Source organism: Heteronotia binoei, chromosome 4, assembly GCF_032191835.1.
Source record: "Heteronotia binoei isolate CCM8104 ecotype False Entrance Well chromosome 4, APGP_CSIRO_Hbin_v1, whole genome shotgun sequence".
In the NCBI taxonomy this organism is placed as follows: domain Eukaryota; kingdom Metazoa; phylum Chordata; class Lepidosauria; order Squamata; family Gekkonidae; genus Heteronotia; species Heteronotia binoei.
The window spans coordinates 90,222,371-90,245,473 of NC_083226.1; positions in this window are offsets into that span (position 1 = coordinate 90,222,371).

Consider the following 23,103-nt stretch of genomic DNA (forward strand, 5'->3'; position numbering starts at 1 on the left):
GCCACTACCCCGTTGGGGAGATCGGTGAGCTCCGGGCACCCCTAGCGCAAACCCTGGTCCTCGTAATTCGGACCATCGAAGAATGTTTGCTGGTTCACCGCAGCCACCGGTTGCGGGTATAGGTGGGTTGTAGGATACTGGTTTTGGGCCGGCTGAGGTGGAGGTGCTGATGGCTGCTGGCTGCCCCACCCCTGCACTATCTGTTGCTGCCTGGCTAGCAGCTGTGTGGTGGGAGCTCGGTCCATGTTGGTCATGTCTGCTCCCGCATGCACTAGGAAGTTCCAGATCGCTTTTCGCTGGTTCTGTTCTTCGGGTGTCATTGAATTCCAAAAATTTGCCTGGTCAGACCTCCGAGGGTGTGAGTTCCTATACCTCCTACCCTGTTCCTGCAAATCTTGGTAAGCTTCCCCATACGGGCCCGTCATTACACTGGGCTGTGGGGCTGGAGGCGGAGGCGCCATTGGAGGGGGCATGGGAGCCGAAGGCTGCACCGTCGGAGGGGGAGCTTCCATCTGGTAGTTGGGGGTTCCTCCCTCTGCTCCCTGCCTTCGTTTGGCGTATTTCCCATTGTTTCGTGCCTGATTGTTTCTATTCTGTCCTGTCGGGGGGTTAGCTGGAATTTGTTGAGGGTTGTAGGGGCTAGGATTAGCTTCCCTTTTCTGGTATTGGGAATGAGGGCCGTTGTTAGCATAAGTGACAGTACTGACTGCCTCCTTATTTCGGTCCTTCCTTGTGTTCTTTTTATCCTTTCCATACTTGCCTATAAACCTACTAACTCTCTTCAGGTGGGAATGGAGGGTTTCCCACTCAGGGTCGTTGTCGTGGGTAGCTCCTAACAATTTCCGCGTGTCTGTATTAAGGCCTCTAATGACATCCCGGACAAAAATGGTGTCATTAAAGTCGGGTTCTTCTTCTCCGTCAGGGAAGACTAGATCCGTGGCTACGGCTAGGAACTGTTTTTTTGCTAGATAGACCAAGGGGTCCTCATCGGGGCCTTGTACTGTTTGATCATATATATATTTAATGTCCTCTTCGTCCCAGGTGGCTGTTAATATTTCGGCCATCCACTCCAGGGTGGTGATTGCCTCGGAACGTTGGACTACCAATTTGGCTCGTACTTTGTCCACGTCTGGGCCGGTTGCGGCCAATCTCAAAATCTGATTCAGCTCTTTGATAGCTATATCCGGGTATTCATTGCGCACTTGCGTCATCCATTTTACAGAGGTTTCCCGGCTATATGGACCAAGGATCTGAAAGGCCATTTTAACATCCTCGGTTCTCCAGTCCCTAATCTCCTTAACTACCTTTACGGTCTCTCCGCCGTTTCCCTTCTTAGTGGTGGTATGCCGGGTAACAACCGGGCGGACCGGGGCGGAACCGTCTTTATTTCTGTCTGCCTCTTTCTCGTTCTCGCTCTCTTCATCTGATGAAAACTCATAGAGGCCAGGGGCTGAGACGGCAGCTATGAAAGTTCTCTTAAGCTTTAATTTCTTTTGTAAGGCCGCTATCTCCTTTTTACATGCCTCGTGGCTGATTGCATCCCTCGCCTTCCTGTTTTTCTCTGAGGCGTACTCTAGGGCATATTGTAATTTGTCATTTCGGTCTTTTGTTTGCTCCAATTCCTTGTCCAATGCTTTTAACTGCAATTGGGCCTTTTTCAGAGCGGGTACAGTTTCTTGCTGTGCCAATGCTAGGGCGTGTTTTTCTACTCTAAGCTCCTCTATGGTCCGTCTTGCGTCTTGCCATTCAAGGTCCAGGCTGTTATTTTCCTCCGCTATCCTTTCTATCTCTGCGGCGTGTTTTCTATCCGATTCTGCCTTTTCTATCTCATGGTCCTGCTGAACTTGTTCTAATTCGGCTACAAGGTTCTGTTGAATTTGTTTTAATTCTGCTACATGGTTCTGTTGAATTTGTTTTAATTCTGCTACATGGTTCTGGAGGGCTTGCTCTAATTCAGCCGCGTGGCTCTGGAGTATGAGTTCCTTTTCAGCAGTCTGCTTTTGGAACTCATGCTCCAGCACTTCTGCGTGTCTTTTAAGAATTGCCTTCAGTTCTTGTTCCTTTTTCTCTGCCTGTATTCCTTGCTGTTCTATTTGCTGATCTCTTTGTGTAAGCTGTTCCTTGAGTTGTTTAATCAAGGCTGAGCTATCCCGCAGGGCTTCAAATAAGCCCCACGTCGCAAAGAGGTCTCTTTTGCCGGAGCTAATTGTTTTGTTGCTGCAATGCTCCTCAAATATATCACGGAAGGACTGGAGGGGGTCCGATCCTTGGCTGAAGATTCTCCTGTTCCAGGGGTTATCCCCTTTCTTTATCAGCCATTTTTCCAACTTGGGGAGTTCTTCCTTTTTGGCAAAAACCTCCATCTTAGCATATGGGCGGATTTTTCTTTTTAGTTCCCTTTTTATTTCACCTACTGCCAATCTCCGATTGCACTTCGGTTAGGGTTTTAGGCTGAGTGCCGATCCCGTGATCGCGCCTCGGCCAAAGGTTTGGGGCAACGAGCCAACCACCGGTTGCGTCTCAGCCAAAGTTAGGGCAACGAGCCAACCACCGGTTGTGTCTCGGCCAAAATGAGGGCAGCGAGCCAACCACCGTTTGCGTCTCGGCCAAAGTTAGAGCAACGAGCCAACCACCGGTTGCGTCTCGGCCAAAATGAGGACAGCGAGCCAAACACCGGTTGCGTCTCGGCCAAAGTTAGGGCAACGAGCCAACCACCGGTTGCGTCTCGGCCAAAATGAGGGCAGCGAGCCAACCACCGGTTGCGTCTCGGCCAAAGTTAGGGCAGCGAGCCAACCACCGGTTGCGTCTCAGCCAAAGTTAGGGCAGCGAGCCAACCACCGGTTGCATCTCGGCCACAGAAGGAAATGTTGCCCAGCAGTCAGATTGCAGCGGTCCACTGATCCGCCTGCCTTCGTGACTGTCGGGTGCCTTAGACTAGCCTTGGCCTAGACTCGTGTAAGGACTTGGGGTGTGTGTGCAGGTGTATGAGTGTGTATGTAGTGTGTGTGCATGTGTGCACTAAGCTCTAAAGAAAAGGGAGAAGGGAAGGGTGCTCTATCCAGATCTTAAACGGTTTTAGCCTGTCCTGACATTCCCTCCCACGATAGACGCGTTTAGAAGGCCTCGGGACGGCGGCCAGACTTCACGGGACTTCCCCCTTGCGTTCTATCGGGTTCAGTCCTCTTTCAAGGTGTCTGGGCCTCCTAGGTGCGGCTGAGAAGTCCACGCTGAATGATAGAAATGGGGGCAGCCCAACCCACAATTATAGAGATGCTCGCTAGAGCCGTTCACACAGAACTCATTCACTCAATCACTCACGCAATAGCCTCGCTAGCAAGACTTTCTGAACGGTGCAACCCTACGTCTGTCTATGTGAAGACACGCGTGTCGACTCGTGTGTGTTCACACAAACAGGATAATGCCAATGCTTTCTCCACCAATTTCTGTAAGCCAAAATGCCCTCAAAACGAGGTTGGGGAATTAGTTTAATGGACACTTGGCTTTAATAGGAATCTTTCATCTATGTATACCAGGCTCAACCATTCAGAGAGTGATGCTCAATAAACATGGACTCTAATTTAATAAAATCAATTGTAATTTATTTGAAACAATAGTTCTTTCACACAAGGTACAAAAACAATCACACATTCACACAGGTCTAAAGAAATATAGAGAGATCGATAGGGGGTACATATAAGGATAAACATACAGGGTGATACTACCTCTCGCAGACTCCAAGGAAGACTCCGATGGTGACGAAAGAGGGAATGGGGGATGGACCCGAAACTGATCAGGAATCGGGGATGGATCTATACAGCGGGATATGGGGGTTGCTGAATAGAGAACACACCTGTGGGTAGCTAGTCCACAGGTTATATAGAGTCACCTCAGTCCTGAGGGGATGGGAGGTGACTGGGAGGGGAGATGGGAGGTTCCACTGATGACCGCGAAGGCTGGACATTGGCTGGACCAATGGTGAGCCTTTGGCGACACCTGATTGGGTGTATGCTTTGACCAATGAGCTTCACCTTCATCCTGAGCATCCTGGAAACTTCCAAGTTGCAACAGGGCCTGGGGCGGCTCCAGTGATATCAGTATGGAAATGGTTGGGTGATTGGGATGAGATGGGATTATCTGGAAATGTGACAATAGAGAATCAGATATGGACCTAGGTATCCCCGGTGTAGACAAAGGACCTGGATGTGGCAGGAGAGATCCTTCCTCTTTCTCATCATCTCCTGGGTAAGAATTGCTGTGCAGGATATTACTGAGCAATTAGGATCAACAGTCGAGCTATTAATCCATTCATGAAACAGATGGGTTGCTTGCGGGCTAGGAATGACTCAAGGTGTGTACGTGAGGTTCCCACTAAGAAGGAATGAAGCCCAACCAGGCAGGAAGATGGCTCCAAGTGGTGTTGGCAAAACACAGTGGCTTCCATGCTTAGCGCTTCAACACCGGTCGCCTGGACAGCTCCGTGGCGGCGTAGCCTCCTCCTCACCATGGCGGACTCCACGCATTAGCGGGGAAACGTCCGTGTGCGTCTGCAGACACTCTGTGCCTGTCTCAAGCACGTATACATTATGCTGTTGGTACACATGAGTCCCTTTTGGTTCCTGAATAGCTCTGCTCGCACTCTCTGGCCAGACGGGTGCAAGCTCACTTCTCCAGGCGCCCTGGCAAACACGTTTGTGACTGCTATTGGGGAAAGAGGGGTCATTTTCTCACACCAGGGTTTCTGGTGCCCTGGCTCTTCTCTGCCCCCATGCTGGTGGCAGTGAGGGCAAGTGCAGTGGTGGCAGGTGGCATGGCACCGAATGCCTCCAAGCCCACCCACTGCTACACTGCCCCCGCTTAGCATTCCTAGATCTCTGCTTCTGCTGTAAGCACAGACCTGGGAAAGCTGAGCAGAGTTGGAGAGGCAGTGTGTGTGCTCAGAGGCACTTGGAACCTGGCTGTGAGCACCTCTAAGCACATCTGTTGCCCCACCACTCCACTGCCCCTAGTGCTCCTTCCTCATCACCGCCTGCCCACATGTAGGTGGTTTGGCAGAGGAGGGCAGCAGAGAGGCTGGTGGCAAGGGCAAGCATGGCAGTGGCAAGGAAGGGGTACCGGGGGTGGTGGGGCACATGGGGAGGGGGTGCCTGCCAGCGACCCTGCCTACATGATCTACTGGGATGTGCCAGCCCTGATCTTGAGACTGTCATTTTCTATTCATCTATCTTACTTCATGGGACTGCTATGAGGATAAAATGGACATGAGGAGAATGAGGTCCTTGGATGAAGGGAAGAATAAAAATGTGACTGATTTATATAGTTGAGCAGAACTAAGCTTCCCTTAGAAGATATTTCCACGCAACTTGCACTAGTACTGTGTTCTCAGTGTCTAACTCATTGTCTTTCATTGCTTTCTCTTGTTACTTTGTTGAAAAACTTAAATCCATCCTATTCCAATCAAAGACAAATGGTGGTGGTGCCATTGGTATGAACCACCTTCGGTTCAAGAGGCAATTCTCTATTAAGAGACCAGTCAATGCTATAGTGAACCCCATGTTAATAAATGCCCAAATTAGAATAGGAATTGACTGAGAAAAATAACAGTTTGAATACCTCTATCTGTGTACATGCAGGGATGTAGGATAAATGCATAAGGAAAGTATTTATGCTGATATTTTAGATTGTAGTCATGCTATTTGAATGTAATGACTGCTTGGTAAGATAGCTGAAACAAATGACCTTGTATGATAGTTGGCTTCTCCTCCTCTGCATGCTCAAGTACTCATTACAGTTCTTTCTTTAAACTGCTGCCTAGACAGCTGCCTGTGCCTCTGAGGAGCCCTGAGTGAGGAAGCATATAAATTACTGTAGCATTTTACAGCCAAGATAAACTCAAACTGCAGGGTTATAGCCTGAACTGATATAGAAGAAGAACCAAGCAGGGAGGAAAGTATTTATATTGAGTCCTGCCACACCCACAAAAACATCTATAAGAATATTTTCTCTTCATGCATTGCCTTTCAACACTTTAAGTCAGCTTAAATATTCTATTCTGTGTAACATAAACCTCCAGTATTTCCTACAGTAAAATGTATTCTAACTTACTGATGTGCACTTGTTAACTAACATTTTAGTTTTCAATTATATTAAGCTATATGTTGAGAACAAAGTAATCTTTGCATTATTTTAATAACATTGTTAAGTTGCAAAATGTTTCACATCACAAAATAATATAAAGTCTGAATGTCAGTGGCGGACTGGCCAGGGTGTCAGCTTGCCCGATGGCAACTGGGCCCTGTGGGCCCCTGATGAAGTTGGCCCCTCTTAAACATTAGACAATATGTTAAAAATGTTATTGACCTTTATGTAGCTTGAAAATATAGTAGAAGTTCCAATATTATTACTGTAATGCAACTAAAATGTACCTAGTAATACTATTTTAATGAAAAAAATAAAATCATTTTTCAAGGATACTTTATATTTAAAGTATTGTAGAGATTGTAGCACCATATTGTTTTTAGCTTTTTAATATTAATGTATATTTATATTCGTATTTGTATTTATCGTGAACTGATTTTACTTGTATTGCCACTTCATGATATTATATCATGACATATTGTAAGCCACCCTGAGCCTGCCTCGGCGGGGAGGGCGGGATAGAAATAAAATTTATTATTATTATTATTATTATTATTATTATTATTATTATTATTATTATTATTATTATTATTATTATTATTATTATTATTATTATTAATATAATAAACTGGAAAAAAATCCGATTTTGGTTAAGTGAGGCTGACGCATATGTTATATAGGCTTGGAACTTTACTATTGCAACTGCACAGTGAAGCTTAGCTGGGAATCCCAGCCTGAGATTGTGATGTGCAGCTAGGGTTGCCAATTCCCAGTTGGGGACAGGGGATCCCCTGGTTTGGATGCTCTCCTCCCACTTCAGGGTTATTAGAAAGCAGGGTGGGGGGAGGGAAATGTCTGCTGGACACTCTATTATACCCTATGGAGATCGATTCTCATAGGGTATAATGGATAATTGATTCATGGGAATCTGGGGCTTCAGAGGGGCTGTTTCTTTTAGGTAGAGGCACCAAAATTTCAGCATAGCATAGAGTGCCTCTCCTCAAAACACTCCTGAAGTTTCAAAAAGATTGGCCCGGGGGTTCTAATTCTATGAGCCCCCAAAGAAGGTGCCCCTATCCTCCATTATTTCATATGAAAGGAAAGCATTTAAAAAGGAGCCTGGTCCCTTTAATGCAGGGGTCCCCAACGCCTGGGCTGGGGACCAATACCGGGCCACAGCCTGTTTCCGAAGGGCTGCGCAACCTTGCCGCTCCCCCTGTGTAGCTTCGCTGCTCCACCCCCCTGGCACCTCCCCCCCGTTCTCACCATTTTAAGGCCAGGGAAGAGGCCATGAAGTGCCTCCCAGGCCAACCCCCCCCCCAGCTGATCAGGTGATCGGCGATGAAAATGCAGCAGCAGCAGTGGGTTTTCAGCGGGTTGCTCACCACTGCTGCCGCAGTTTCCCCTCCAATTACCTGATTGGCGGGGGGGGGGGGTGTCGGCCTGGGAAGTACTTCACAGCCCATTTTCTGGCCTTAAAATTGTGAAAACAGGGGGCACGGGGTGGCGAAGCTGCGCTGGAAGAAGGAGGAGGAAACAAGGGGAGGAAAATGGAAAGGAGAAGCTGGAGGCACCATCGGGGGGGGCGGGGGAGGCCAAATTGGGTGCCCCCACCTTGCCGTCCCTGGAGACACAGTGGGCAGGTCAGCCCTGGGGCCAAAAAGTTTGGGGGCCACTGCTTTAATGTAATTGCCAGAACTCGTTTTGGAGTTATATCATGTTTGTCATACCCTTGCTCCTGGCTCTACTCCCAATGTCTCCTGGCTCCACCCCCAAAATTCCCAGATATTTCTTAAGTTGGATTTGGCAACCCTACATGCAGCCAGAGTCAACTTATCAAGCTACTTCATACATTGCAGAGACAGCAAATGTTTTTCATTGCATCCCCGCTCCTTTCCTTTTACTTTTCCTCTCAGATAGTGTGTGTGTTTTCCCCATGTGTTATGTATGTATGTTTTTACTCTTTGTTCTTTTTCTTTATTTGAGCATTCTCAGAGAACAATCCCTGTAAAACATTGGTGGAGATCTCCTAGTTACCTGCCATCTCACCGGTCTCAAATTATGCTAATTTCCCCAATTAATTAGGAGACATCCCATTCGGGAAAAATGGTATCTTTATGAAACATGCATTTCAAAAAAATTCAGCTAGGCTGGTTCCAGACCAGCAGTTTAAAGTGACCCACGGTGTCAAGCATATTGTTTCTTTTATGTTTTGACAGTATGAATAGCTGTCTTCTACTGTGTTGCACATCAAAGCCATGTAACCTCTGCTTTAGTTCTCACTTGTAGCAAATGCAGGAATGTCCTCTTTGAAGATAAAATCTTTCTGGGAACATTTTCTCAGGCTCAGGTCTGAACTCAGGATGTAGCTAAACCGCATTAACAGATAATGTAGAAAGCGTGTGAATTTCACATGCAAGAATAGCATTCCTAAGGTCACTTTGATGTGCCCCTTAAAGCTGGTAGTTTTGAAGTACAATGTATCACTTCCAATCTGGTGCCTTTCTGAGTAGAATGGATTATCAATAAACCAATACTTTGTTTCAAAATCAAGGACTGGTTATTTTGAGATCTTATGCTTGACATTTTGGAAGTGATCTCTTAAAAGTTCAACTGACCTGGCGACTTTCAAGCTGAATGGCTGAAGGAGCACCAGCTAACAGTGAACCAATTAATCCGTTGGAGAGGATAGAGGTACGGACCCTTCCTTGGCACATCATCGACGTGAGACGGGGCGCGGGTCCCCTCTACACATACAACAACTGTTCATCACCCCCAGAAGTGGGAGCCACGAACATCCACTACCCTGATGGACGAAGCTCCAGCCCACAGGGAAATCATCCTGACGAGACCATCCCACGGGGGTCGTGGTGGTGGAGCCCCAGGGAGAGGCCATGAGGGTTGCCCCCTAGAAGAGGGGGATGGATGTAAAGAGCCCCTGCCTGAGGATGACAGTGGGGCACCACCGGGTTCCGACTCTGAAGGGGAGGATGGAGGGAAAGACCCAGGGGAGCCCAGGGGAGCCAGCGTGGGTGCAATTGGCAGGGGAAGTGGAAACCAAACTGAAAAGAGTGGCCCTACAACATCAATTGCAGCAAGGGAGTAAGGGGGGACATAAGTCTCGGTCGAGGGCGAAGCCAGATGGGAAAAAGGGCCTGCAGATGGGGGGAGCCACCAAACCGCCCCCCCCGTGCGCAAGTGCTATCAATGCGGGGACCTGAACCACCTGGCAGCAGACTGCCCAGAGAAACCTCAAGTCCCCCCCTTGCTCCAAAACCTTTGACAGCGATGCCCAAGAGAGCAGCGGTCCATTCCAAAGAATCAGCGAGGGGGAGCACTGCCGCTTCCGCAATCCCTGAGGAGGAAACTATCATCCTTGACGACCTGAGCGAGATGTCCTGGAAGCCAGAGCCGGTGGGGAACAAGGACGACCTGCACTGAAGGGTGCCAAGCAGCAGGTCGTGGATCTAACGGCACCATTGAGGGTGAGAATAACTGGGTCTTTGTTTTTTGTCCCATTGACTTTACTAAACCCGAAGCTTAAGAGCTTTATACACGCCCGAGCCCTAATTGACTCGGGGTGTATGAGGAAAATAATTACTCCCAAATTGGTGGATGCCCTCGGACTCACGCGAACCCCGCTACCCCATCCTATTCAATTTGAACAGATGGATGGGACCGTAATGAGGGGTGAACCATGCGTGGAGCAAACCCAGAGGGTGCTGGTGGGCATAGAGAATCATTGGGACATGGAACTGTTTGTAATTGCCCCTTCAGCTTCCTTTGATATAGTCCTGGGTGTAGGCTGGTTGGCCAAACATGAACTGGACATTAAGTGGGGGGATCAAACCATTGACTTTACAGATAATAAATGCAAACACCACCAATGGGTTGGATCGTGGGGACCTGAACCGCCCCCCTAGAAATGAAAAGATGTGTGTGATGGTGGAGGATGTCCAAGCCATCCCCAGGGAATACAGAGACTTGAGAAAAGTATTCAGTGAGGAGGAAGCTAACAAGCTCCCTCCTTACCGGAGCACGGACTGTGCGATCGAACTCATTCCTGGGCAGGAGCTGCCCAAGGTGAAACTATACTCCATGGGGTGGGTGGAAAAGGCAGAACTGAGAAAGTTCATAGAGAAGAATCTAAAAAGGGGTTTCATCCGCCCCGCAACAGCCCCGCACGCAGCGCCCATGCTCTTCCGGAAAAAGAAAGACGAAAGTCTTAGACTCTGCATGGATTTTCGTGGAATAAAGGGGATTTCAACCTCCAATGCCTACCCCATCCCCCTGAGATCTGTTAAGTATGGTCTCCAAAGGGACAATATTTACTAAACTGGACTAGAGAGATGCTTATTTCAGGGTGCGAATTAAGGAGGGGGACGAGTGGAAAACAGCATTTAACACTCTGATGGGCCAATTTGAGTACTTGGTGATGCCTTTTGGGTTACAAGGAGCGCCCAGGGTGTTTATGAACTTCATCAATGAGGTCCTGAGGGAATACCTGTACCAAGGGGTGGTGCTGTACCTGGATGACATAATTATTTATTCAAATGATATGAAGTCACACGTGAAATTAGTGAGGAGGGTTCTTTCTACTCTGTATGAGCATAAACTGTATGCTAAACTGTCAAAATGTGAGTTCCACAAAACAGAGTTGGACTACCTGGGGTTTAGAGTGTCAGGGAAGGGACTGGCCATGGACCCAGCCAAAATACAAGCGGTGTTAGATTGGGCACCCCTGAGGACACATAGACAGTTACAATCTTTTATCAGATTCGCAAATTTTTATCGGACCTTCATTCAGGGGTTTGCCCAAGTCATGTTGCCCCTGACAGATCTCTTAAAGACTAAGTGGAAGGGTCCGGAAGCAAAAAAAACGGGAGCTAAGTTAAAATGGACTCCCGCGTGCTAGCAAGCATTCGATAAATTGATGCAATCATTCACGAGCGAGCTGATGCTGAGCCATCCCGATGAGCTCCGGCCCTTCATGGTACAATGCGACGCCTCTGACATGGCCATAGGAGCAATACTTATGCAGGCTGACGAGGAGGGAAGGTTGCGCCCTTGGGCCTACATTTCCAAAAAATTCTCTCAAGAATAGCGCAATTGGTCTGTGTGGGATAAAGAAGCATTTGTGGTGACTTTCGCCCTAAAAACATGGTGATCCTGGTTAGAAGGGGCGAGAGTGCTGTTCGAGATCTGGACTGATCACAAAAACTTAGAAGCATTAACTGGGCGCCGAAAACTAACTGAGAAACAAATCCGGTGGGCAGGGTTTTTTTGCCAAATTCGATTTCACTCTCAAGCACATCCCAGGCTCGAAGAACTTTTTAGCAGACGCCTTGTCCCGGCTGCCTCAGCATGACAGCCAGAGAGAGGAGGTGATAGACTCTATCATATTCCCCAACCACATAGTTGGAGTGGTCACCACTCGCTCCGGAAAGAAAAGAGAGGGGGGGGACCGACGAATAGAAGAAGCTGAACTAGAAGGGGGGAAAAACCGGAGGGGCTTAGTAAAGGACCAGGTGGTTTCTGGTACTATGAGGAAAAGCTCTATGTGCCTAAAAGCCTCAGAAGGAAAGTGCTACAACACTGCCATAATAGTAAACTCTCAGGCCATTTTGGGTATGTAAAAACTCTACACTTGGTCAATAGACAATTTTGGTGGCCGCAGATGAAAAAAGACATTTCTGAATATGTATCTACATGCCCGGTGTGTATCATGGCTAAAAGAAGGGGAGGAAAGCTTCCCTGGCTATTACAACCAACTAAAACAGGAGAGCGTCCCTGGTCCATTGTCTCCATGGACTTACCCGTCTCCATGTAGAATTACCCGCCTCCCAAAGCAAAACAATGATCCTGGTGGTTGTGGACACTTTTTTAAAACAGGCTCACTTCATCCCGTGCAAGAAATTACCCAATGCAAAGAAATTGGCATATTTGTTTTTCCAACACGTGGTAAAAGTACACTCATTCCCCGACAAGGTCATTAGCGAGGGGCCCACAGTTTGTTGCCAACTTCTGGCGGGAGTTTTGCAAACTAACTGGGATGGAGCAGGGCTTGAGCTCTGTGTACCATCCACAGACAGGCGGCCAGACGGAGAGGATTAATGCACTTCTAGAACAATATTTACGGTGTTATGTAAACTACCAGCAAATGAACTGGGTGGAGCTGTTGCCTTTTGCAGAATATGGGTACAATAACAGCATTCACAGTTCCATTAAAACCTCTCCCTTCAAAATCGTGAATGGGTATGAAGGAAAGCCCTTCCCACTCCTGCCGGGGGGCAGTAGCAATCAAAACCCTCCTCATTTGAACAATGGTGGGGGACTTTGGGAAAGGAGTGGAAGGTGATTCAAGAGAATCTGGAAACTGCCAAGGAGGAATACAAAAAGCAGTATGATAAAAAACATGCGCCAGAGTGGTACTTCAAAGTAGGAGAGATGGTTTTCCTGTCAACAAAAAACTTGCCATTACCACAAACTTCGAGAAAACTGACGTTTAAATATTTGGGACTTTTTAAAATAAAAAGAGTAATAAACAAAGTAACTGTGGAACTAGAATTACTCAAACTGTTCAGTAAAATACACCCTGTTTTCCATTGCAGCCTTCTATGGCGAGATACGGGGGCTACGAGCTGACATCCCCGCCCACCGGCGCCCAGTCCGACTCAAGTGGATGGTCAGAGTCACCATGAGGTGCAAGGGATATTGGATATGAAAATAAAAAGGGGATTGCTTCACTTCTTGATACGATGGAAGTACTTCCCCCAAAGTTGCAATGAATGGGTAGAAGCATCCAATGTCCGAGCCCCGGTACTGGTGAAAAGATTTTACCTACTGGACCCAGACAAACCCCGAGCAAGAGCTTGGGGGGGGCAGTATGTCAAGCATATTGTTTCTTTTATAGTTTGCCTGTATGAATAGCTGTCTTCTAGTGTGTTGTACATCAAAGCCATGTAACCTCTGCTTTAGTTCTCACTTGTAGCAAATGCAGGAATGTCCTCTTTGAAGATAAAACCTTTCTGGGAACATTTTCTCAGGCTCAGGTCTGAACCCAGGATGTAGCTAAACCGTGATAACAGATAACGTAGCAAGCGTGTGAATTTCACACACTAGAGTAGCATTCCTAAGGTTGCTTTGATGTGCCCCTTAAAGCTGGTAGTTTTGAAGTACAATATATCACTTGCAATCTGGTGCCTTTCTGAGTAGAATGGATTATCAATAAACCAATACTTTGTTTCAAAATCAAGGACTGGTTATTTTGAGATCTTATGCTTGACATTGGGACACTTTGAAAACCAATCAGAAAAGCACATTCAAATGCTCACATCTGCTGCCTGCCCCGGTCCTTTACTCACTCTGTCCTCCAGTATCCTCAAAGCAGCTCAAAAAGCTACCACCTTTGAAGTGGTAGCAAATTTTTGAGCCACATGCCAGTCGCCTCTTTGGCATCTGGATGTGGAAGCGTACAAGTGAGACTGATTGGTGGTGTAAACCCATCAATCCATTCTAGGCGCTCACCGGTATTCTTTTTTTTAACAAAACTGCCCAGAGCACATGAGCACATATGTGCATGACCACTAAAAATGTATGGAAAAAAAACCCCAAGCTGTGCCAAGGGAATGGTGCACTAGAGCCATCTGACCACACCAAGGCACCCCTGGGTGGGATGGGGCACCTTGTGCTGGAATGTGTGGAGGGGATTTGGATGCTCCATTTTGAGCTGGCTGGTTTCCAAAATGCCTCCCATGCACCAGAAGCTACCAGTCTGGAACCAGCTCTAGTCAATATGGCTTTTGATATTCTCATCTGTAATAAATGGTGCATTTTTCTTCTTGGCCATATTGATCTCCTGTGCTCCTGAATTAGTTCACGGGAAGGGTAGGATATAAATCAATGGAAACAAACAAACAAACAAATTAAATAGAAGACAATATTTCCTCCTTTGGGTTCTGTCTACAGTTTTCCATGAGCTGTCATGATCTGGGGCCTAGAGGGCCTGGGGAAGCCTACCTCAATTGGCTAGTGGGCCTACATCTCCCAGGATCCCTTCTCTCCCTCTGAATGGGTGAAAGCAGTTTTGGAGGGAAACTAACCCAGAGGAGGATGGGACCTGGGAGGAGAGGAGAAATAGACCTGATTAGAGAGGGAGGCTGGTTCTTTCTAGGATGCTGAGCTGGAAGGAGCTTATGCAAGAGAGTTTTCCCCCTCACCTGGAATTGGGGTGAGTTAATACAATGTTAATAGAAGTTCAGAATGCTAAAATAGTTGTGTGAGCAGGGATCCCTCTAAGCTGAGTTGGTGTGAGCTAACTCACAGGTTTTTTAGCCTCTGGCTCACACATTTTTGCCTTAGCTCAGGATAATGAACCCAGAGCAAACTAGTTTATGCAGTCGCCCACAATTTTAATGCCAGTAGCTCATGAAGAAGAATTTTTGCTCACAAGATTCCACAGCTTAGAGGGAGTAGAGGGAATCACAAGATTCCACAGCTTAGAGGGCTGTTTATTTGACTTCTACCACCTGTACTGTTTTTCACCATCACACCAAAATTATTGTTTATAACCCACTATTTGTTTGAACACTAAGAATAAAGCTGTTGTTGTTGAACTGCCTGAGTCCTCACATCTCTGGTCAAAAATTTTGCTGAAAAGGGAGACACAAGGTTTGGCTGGGTGCTGTGGGCCCTCCCAGACAGACCTTTGCCAGAGTGGTGGCAGCCAGTAAGAAAAAAATCCCTCCCTGGTCCCTGCCAGGGTGTGACATGAGGTCACACAGAAGTCCAAAGGTCAAATGCCAAAACAACAGAGGCTAGCCCAAATGAGCATAACCTTGAGGGATACTGCCAGGGCAAAAGCATCTAGAAGTTTCAATGACCAAGAGGCTACTGTACAGGAGCAAACTGTAATTACTAAGAAATATACATTTATTTTGCAAAAGTTTTAATTTTACCTTTTTTACACTTGTGCATTTTTTGAATTTTTTTTATTTCTTTCTTATAAAAGTTAAATGATAGCCTTATAGTTGTGGATAGCCTTTGTCTTCTGGTAACCAATTTTTTTAGACCCAATCTGCCACTGCTGAATGTAGCTGGTTATCAATCTGGGCAGGCACCAGTAGTTGCCTACTCCCCCTCCTCTTGGGATGAAGCTCAAGAGGTGGAGGAGCCAATCAGGTAGTGATATGTGGGCGGAAAGACAATAGGAACCAACCACGCCAGCCTTGTTTCGGCAGTGGTTATTACTCTTACCCCAGTCCAGCAAAAAGCAAGTTCCCCACCCTCCCAATTTTGAGGCCATGTTGGACTTTGCAGCTGAGCAGGATTTTTTTGGGCCCCACCTAAATTGGCTAGAAGGCTGGTTTTCCCCCCTCCAGCTCTACATGGTCCTAAGACATGAGGTATAATTAGACCTGGTTCAGCTGCTAGGCTCTAACTGGAAAGGTGGGAAAGCACGGGTTGAGTGGTATGTGATTTGGGAAGCACTCAGATATATTGTGGTAGGGGGACCCTCTAACTGGACACCTAGTAGCTATGCAGTCTGTGTGGCTCAGGGTGAACCTCTTTGGGCTTGGGGGGCCATATGCCAAGCCTTAACATTTAGGAGTCATGGGCAGGGACTATGCCCCTCCATACTCTCTATGCACATTGTGTAGGCTGTGAGGAGAAAGACCAAACTCATAGAAATATGAGTTCTAAAAATCATTATTTATAGTTGCCAGTAAGAACCATGTTCAGAGGCTGTCTATGAATTTCAGAATCGAAGAACTAGGTTCTTCAACTTGAAGAAAGTTCAGAGGACATGGATCTGAGCTGGGGTAGTATTGCTCTGTTAGGAGGTTTGCTTTGCAACAGAAACCTGTGCTTTAAGTTTAAATATTTAAGCAGATTGGCTTGTTTAATAAAGTTCCAGTTTAATAAAGTGTCTCAAGCCTTCATTCCATGGTGGGCAGGCAGTAAGACCAAAGGAATATTCAGCCTATGATTAAGGCAAGTGTGAGAAATATGAGTTCTAAAAATCATTATAGTTGCCAGTAAGAACCATGTTCAAAGGCTGTTTACGAATTTCAGAACTGAAGAACTATTTATATAACCACTTGGGCATCATTCCCCAATTTGTGGTAAGTCAGCATATCAACCACAATCCACAATTCCCAGAACTTGTGCATTAACTTGTATGAGGTAGTGCATATAAGTGGTGAGTTCAACATGACTGGGGCCCCCATAGTTCTAGATTGTTGCATATTGGTTGAAACATAATTTTATCTCAAGGTAAATTTACATATGTAGATTGTCTTAAGTTATGCAGACTTCTCATGCTACTTTTAAACGTAATGAACATTCATTACATGCCACATTTCAATCCCAAATGAGAAACAGTTTCTGACTGGTGTCACAATGCAATGTAGTGATATAGTTATTCTGTAATCCTTGTAGTGATTTAATTATTCTGTTTCTCTATGATGAGAGCTGGAATAATACACTGAGTTCCTAAACTACAACAAGTTTGAGACCCCATAGAATTACACACACACACACCCCGCAGGCGTTAACCAGCCAGGAAGGACATGGGTCAAGGAGGCAAGTGGTTGGCCTCACAGCTCTGTTGACATCCTCCTATGAGAGTTGGTTGAATTGGTCCAATACCAGACTAGAAGACAGACAAAGGACTTCCAGTTCTCTTATTGTATCAACTGTGGTCAGAAGTAGGGGTGTACGTTTGGTTCGGTCGAACCAAATACAATCCTGAAAAAGAGCTGATTGGGCCATATTTGGGCCCTATACAACTGAATCAGATTCTCCCATCTGATTCAGCTGCCAAATCCGGCAACCGTGAATAGCCACCAAAATTTGGCAGCTATTTTGCTCCATTATAGTTGAAGTCCATTGAAGTCAATGGCAAAACAGGGTATAATTAATTGCAGCTAGAAGGGAGGGGGGTTGAGGTAGAGGCTCCAAATTTGCAGGGCAGCTGCAGGAGCCTCTCCCCCATGCAACCCCCAAGTTTTGAAAAGATTGGAGCAGGGGGTCCAGTTCTAGGGGCACCCAAAGAGGGCCCTTTTCTCCTATGATGGGAAAAAAGCAATCAGTCACATATCCCACTGTAATTACAACGAGAAAAGTGACTCTGGGAGGGAGGGAGTTTTAGTGAGAGGCACCAAATTTGCAGGGCTAATTCTGGTGCCTCTCTCCCACAGACTTTATCCATGAAATAAGTTGCAAATGCCTCACAGCCGATATCCAGCTCCCTACCATCTTGTTACAAGATAATGCATGGGATGGAGAAGGTAGAAAAAGAAGTACTTTTCTCCCTTTCTCACAATACAAGAACTTGCGGGCATTCGATGAAATTGCTGAGCAGTCAGGTTAAAACGAATAAAAGGAAGTACTTCTTCACCCAAAGGGTGATTAACATGTGGAATTCACTACCACAGGAGGTGGTGGCGGCTACAAGCATAGACAGCTTCAAGAGGGGGTTAGATAAAAATATGGAGCAGAGGTCCATCAGTGGCTATTAGCTGCAGTGTATATATATTTTGGCCACCGTGTGACACAGAGTGTTGAATTGGATAGGCCACTGGCCTGATCCAACATGACTTCTCTTATGTTCTTATGTTTGCCATGTGGCAACAAAGTTAACAATTGAATCATTCTAAACAATTGAGCTGGGTGCAACTTCACAGATGCAATGGAGTCCACATAGAATTCCTTCTTTAACAACTTCATTGCCATCTCATAGACCGTCATAAACATTCTATAATATGTTCTTGCCATGATGTCATGAGTATGCCACCACACTTTCTCTAGCTGTCTCAGCTCTTGTTTCATTCAATATCATGGTGCTGCTTTGGCACAAGGATGGAGAGGGTGCAGGGACGATGTTGTTGATGGCTTCAGAGAGCCAGGAAGACCAGTCCTCCACCAGCTCATCGAATAAATTGTGAGGGGGCATCGGATCCCTCAGAGCATCCTGAAGCCACTCAGAATCCATTTGGCTCTGTGAGTGAGAAAAAATACACACTGCCTAAACAGAGTGGATTTGGTGTGCCCAGCCAGACCTTCAGGGTGAAGTGGTCTGGCCATGGGAGTGTATTTACAACCATCAGGTACACATTTATCCCCATCCTAAAAATCAAGTCTAGCATGTAGCCTGCTTGGTGTGTGGGTGCTGATACAAATTGGGAGAGTCCCAGAGCCTCCATGGGAGACACTAGGTCCTTGGCCTGGGAAGATGCTGCATCATCAACATGGACATTGAAATCTCACAAGACTAAAAGCCTGGGGTACTCCATTGCCCAGCCAGACATAGCATCCAGCAGGTCAGCTGGTGCATTAGGTAGATGGTACACTAGCCAGATAGCCAAACTCTCCTCAGCATCACATGCCAGGCCAATGCATTCAATGCTGGTGATTTTTGGTGTGGGGAGTGCCCTGTCATCTACTGTCACTGGACGTCCTATTTAAGGATGTTCAAATACCTGCTCATATCCTTTTCATCAGTCACAAACAGTTTGACTATTCATTGACCAGTTCATGGCTGTTTAGCAGGTTCTTTCACTGTATTCCTTCCTAACCCACTTCAGTCCGGCTTTCGCCCAGGTCATGGGACGGAGACGGTGTTGGTTGCCCTGGTGGATGACCTTCAACGGCATCTGGATCGGGGTGGCTCGGCGGTACTGATGTTGTTGGACCTATCGGCGGCGTTCGATACGGTCGACCATCGGTTGCTGACTTGCTGCCTCGCCGACGCGGGGATCCAGGGGCTGGCCTTGCAGTGGCTTTCCTCTTTCCTTGAAGGTCGGGGACAAAGGGTCGCAATTGGGGGGGAACTATCCCAGAGGCGCTCACTTAATTGCGGGGTGCCCCAGGGAGCGGTTCTCTCCCCGATGTTATTCAACATCTATATGCGACCTCTTGCCCAGATTGCCCGAAGGTATGGGCTGGGGTGCCACCAGTATGCTGATGACACCCAGCTCTATCTACTTATGGACGGCCGACTGGTCTGCACCCCAGAGAACCTAGATCAGGCATTACAGGCCGTGGCTGAGTGGCTCAGACTGAGTGGACTGACACTGAATCCTGCGAAGACAGAGGTCCTTTGTTTGGGCCGTCGGGGTCCGGGGGGGGGGGAAATCCCCCTGCCAGCTTTTGGCAGTGTACCGCTGAGGCCAGCGGACAGGGTCAGAAGCCTGGGGGTGCTACTGGAGCCATCCCTGAAGATGGAGGCTCAGATAGCGACCACTGCCAAGTCCACGTTTTTTCATCTTAGACGGGCAAGGCAGTTGGCCCCCTTCCTGGACCCGACGACCTAGCAACAGTGATCCATGCTACGGTCACCTCGAGGTTGGATTACTGCAATGCCCTCTACATGGGGCTGCCCCTGTGCCGGACCCGGAAATTGCAGCTGGTGCAGAATGCCGTGGCCCGGCTGTTACTGGGCCTCCCAAGATGGGGGCACATTCGGCCGGGTCTTCGGGCTCTGCACTGGCTCCCAATAACATACCGGGTCCGGTACAAGGTGCTGGTCATTACCTTTAAAGCCCTATATGGTCTGGGACCTGCCTACCTGAGGGACCGTCTCTCCCCACACGTTCCCCAGAGAGTACTGAGGTCTGGGACTCAAAATCTTCTCAACATCCCCGGGCCCAAGGAAGTGCGTCTCAAGACAACTAGAGATAGGGCCTTTTCTACAATGGCCCCTATGTGGTGGAACCAGCTGCCGGGTGAGGTGAGGGCCCTGCGGGATCTTACTCAGTTCCGCAGGGCCTGTAAGACGACCCTCTTCCGGTTAGCCTACGCCTGACTGGATAAATGTAGCTTTCTAGATCTCTGTGATTACTGTATAGTTTTAATGCTAAAAATTTTTAAGGTTTTTAGGTTTTTAAATGCTTGATTTTAAATGTAATTACGTTGTTCCGATTTTATTGTTTTATTGTTTGTTGTAAGCCGCCCTGCCTGAGCCACTCGTGGGAAGGGCGGGATATAAATCCCGGAATAAATAAATAAATAAATAAATAAATAAATAAATAAATAAATAAATAAATAACAGTACAATGCAACTGAGTTTTTGAACATAGTCATAGCCCACTTGAATTCTACTACACTGGCTCATCCTTGCTCCAGCAAGCAGATAATTGTACAAATGGACAGTTAAATGAGATACAAATAATATAAATCAGTCAAAAAATGCTATGCTTTAATAAAATTCTACACATTGATATTTGTCTAAGTAATCCCTAATTCAGTTTGAATTAGCAGTGTCTTTGCCCATATGTGTGTGTGTGTGTTTTAGGGGGGACAACACAAAGCTATTCAGCACACATTATTGGCTGTTCAGCATGAAATTTATTTAACAGGAAACTCCAGTGAATAGCATTTCTGAGTAAACATGAACTGAACATACTGGGGAGATTGACTCATGTCTGTTCAACAGTCAACACCTACAACTGTGGTAAATTTGACTGTCCAACACATTCACAGTGAAATTTGTAGCATTCTTACTCCCACTCTCTAATGATACTCAGAATTGGCCCAGAAGATCACTGCAGAGCTAAGCATTAACACAGTATATATGAGAATGTTCTGCACTTTATATCAGGAACTGAATTCCGATTTTCTTTGAAGTACACGTATGTAAGGATTAAATTTGTAACTTCTGTATTTCATCTGTAAATATTTAAAATTCACTCTGTAATTCTTATTTATTTTCTGTTTCCTTTAATTGGAAAACCAACTTACAACTTCTCATTTGGACTACAGAATTTAATTTTGCATTTTACCAATTACAGTTGTATGGATTTTGTTATGTTTATGGATCACAATGTTGAAGCAGTTATTTTCATAAACATATGCTGTCTTTATTGCAGCCAGCATTGTCAAATGAACTGTGCTTCTTTCTAGCAATTTCAGTCCATTTTTTGTTTCTCTTCTACATCACCAGCTATTTTCCCTGAGAGCTGTGTATAGTTTGTGAAACCATGAGAAGCTGCGAAAATGTTCTGCTGGCTGGTTCATTCCCCCAGGAAACACCACTTGAATGTCAAAAGAACCACAAAGCAGAAATTATTCTTACTTTCATAAAACCAAGGATTTAAACACAGTGTGTGGCATGTATTACTGCTCAGCTGCAAGGCAACATGAAAAGTAAAGCTTTATTTTTCTGCCTGGAACCTTGCAACCTCTGGGAGTGCACATTCAACATCAAAAATCCAAACATTTTCATAACATAAACAGCAAATGAAAAAGCAGCTGTTGGATGAGCAAAACACAAAGAAGGAAGGCCAGCTTGGAAACATCCACAGCATAAGATTATGTTTAGGTTTCTAAAAATATTAGCTTAAATACAACTATTTTGTTGCACTCTTTCTTTTAACAAGCTAAAAAAATTCTTTTAACAAGATTCATAAACCATACCAAGCAGCTATATAGTTTTGTTCAGACATTCAGCCATGTAACCAAAATATCTCTATGGCAGAAAAGTAGAATAATAGATAGACAGACAGATCGATTAATCATATGACGAGATGATTAGGATATCCCAAACTTCTGGGCATTCAAGAGCTCCAGTTTTACAGTGTCTATGATGGAATGGTCATATCTTGGGGAGGGATGGTGGCTCAGTGGTAGAGCATCTGCTTGGGAAGCAGAAGGTCCCAGGTTCAATCCCTGGCATCTCCAAAAAAGGGTCCGGGCAAATAGGTGTGAAAAACCTCAGCTTGAGACCCTGGAGAGCTGCTGCCAGTCTGAGAAGTCAATACTGACTTTGATGGACCAAAGGTCTGATTCAGTATAAGGCAGCTTCATATGTTCATATCTTCTCATATGCATGATCTAGATGAATGTATTATTCACGGGGGAAGTCAATACATTTTTGACTGTACAATTTTTTGGTTCTATGCAAAGAGGGCTTCTGAATTCACCAGGAGTGTTGAAATCCCCTGAACATCCATTTTTCATGGATAACTGCCTGAATAGAGCTTATATCAATTATGTTTGGACTATTTAGGCACCTACCTAAGCAAAGTTGTTAAAACAAAAGGTACGCTGATTTATTTGGCAGGAAACATTTCAGAGAGCTCTGAGAGAGAGCAGAGAATAAGTTATATAAGGGTGAGGTTTGGCTAAGCAGCTGTGGAAGTTGCTGAGAATTTCTGAGTTTGTGTGACTGCTGAAAATTCTGAGTTTGTGGTTGTGGGAACTGCTGTCTGTTTAGTTTGAGTGGGCTGAAGGTGATTGAAGGTGATTGTTGCTGATTGATTAGGAGTGGCTGTGTTCCCCACCCTCTTTGCATTATTAAGCTGCGCCTTGCCTTTGGTGCGAGCCAAAGGGCGAGAGCTAAAGGGCTCTTGGCCTGTGGCTCTTAGCCTGGGGGCTGTGTAAGGACCAGGAACCCAGATCTCTATTTTTCTTGTGTTCCCAAGAAGGTAAGTAGACCCTCCAGAAGGAGAGCCACATAAACAAACAGGATTTAAAAGAGGACTGTATATTTTTTAAAAAGCTATCATGAAGGTAGAATGCCAGCAGGGGGGTAAGGGCTTTCCATTGTTTTGCACTGAGTGTCACATGTATGACTATCTGCCCACAGGACAGAAGTCTTGGGTGTGTGCTCGATGCAAGGAGCTCCTGGTCTTCAGGGAATGAGTTCATACCCTTGAGGCTGAGGTGACTGACCTGGAGAAGCAGAGACAGTCAGTTAGGCACTTGGAGAAGACTCTCAGGGATGTATTAGATGAGCCCCACTCTGAACGTGGCAGCCCCGTTGCTGCAAGGGAGCATGAGGGTCGCGAGGGAACAGGGCACCGTGCTGAGGATAAGGGGAATGTGCCCTCAGAAGGAACCTCTTCTTCATTTGGTGAGCAGGTATCCTTTCACCAAATGAAGGGAGAGAGGGGGGGTCTTGGTAGTTGGTAATTCGATCCTAAGGCAAGTAGACAGCTGGGTGGCAAAACCGTGTACTGACCATAT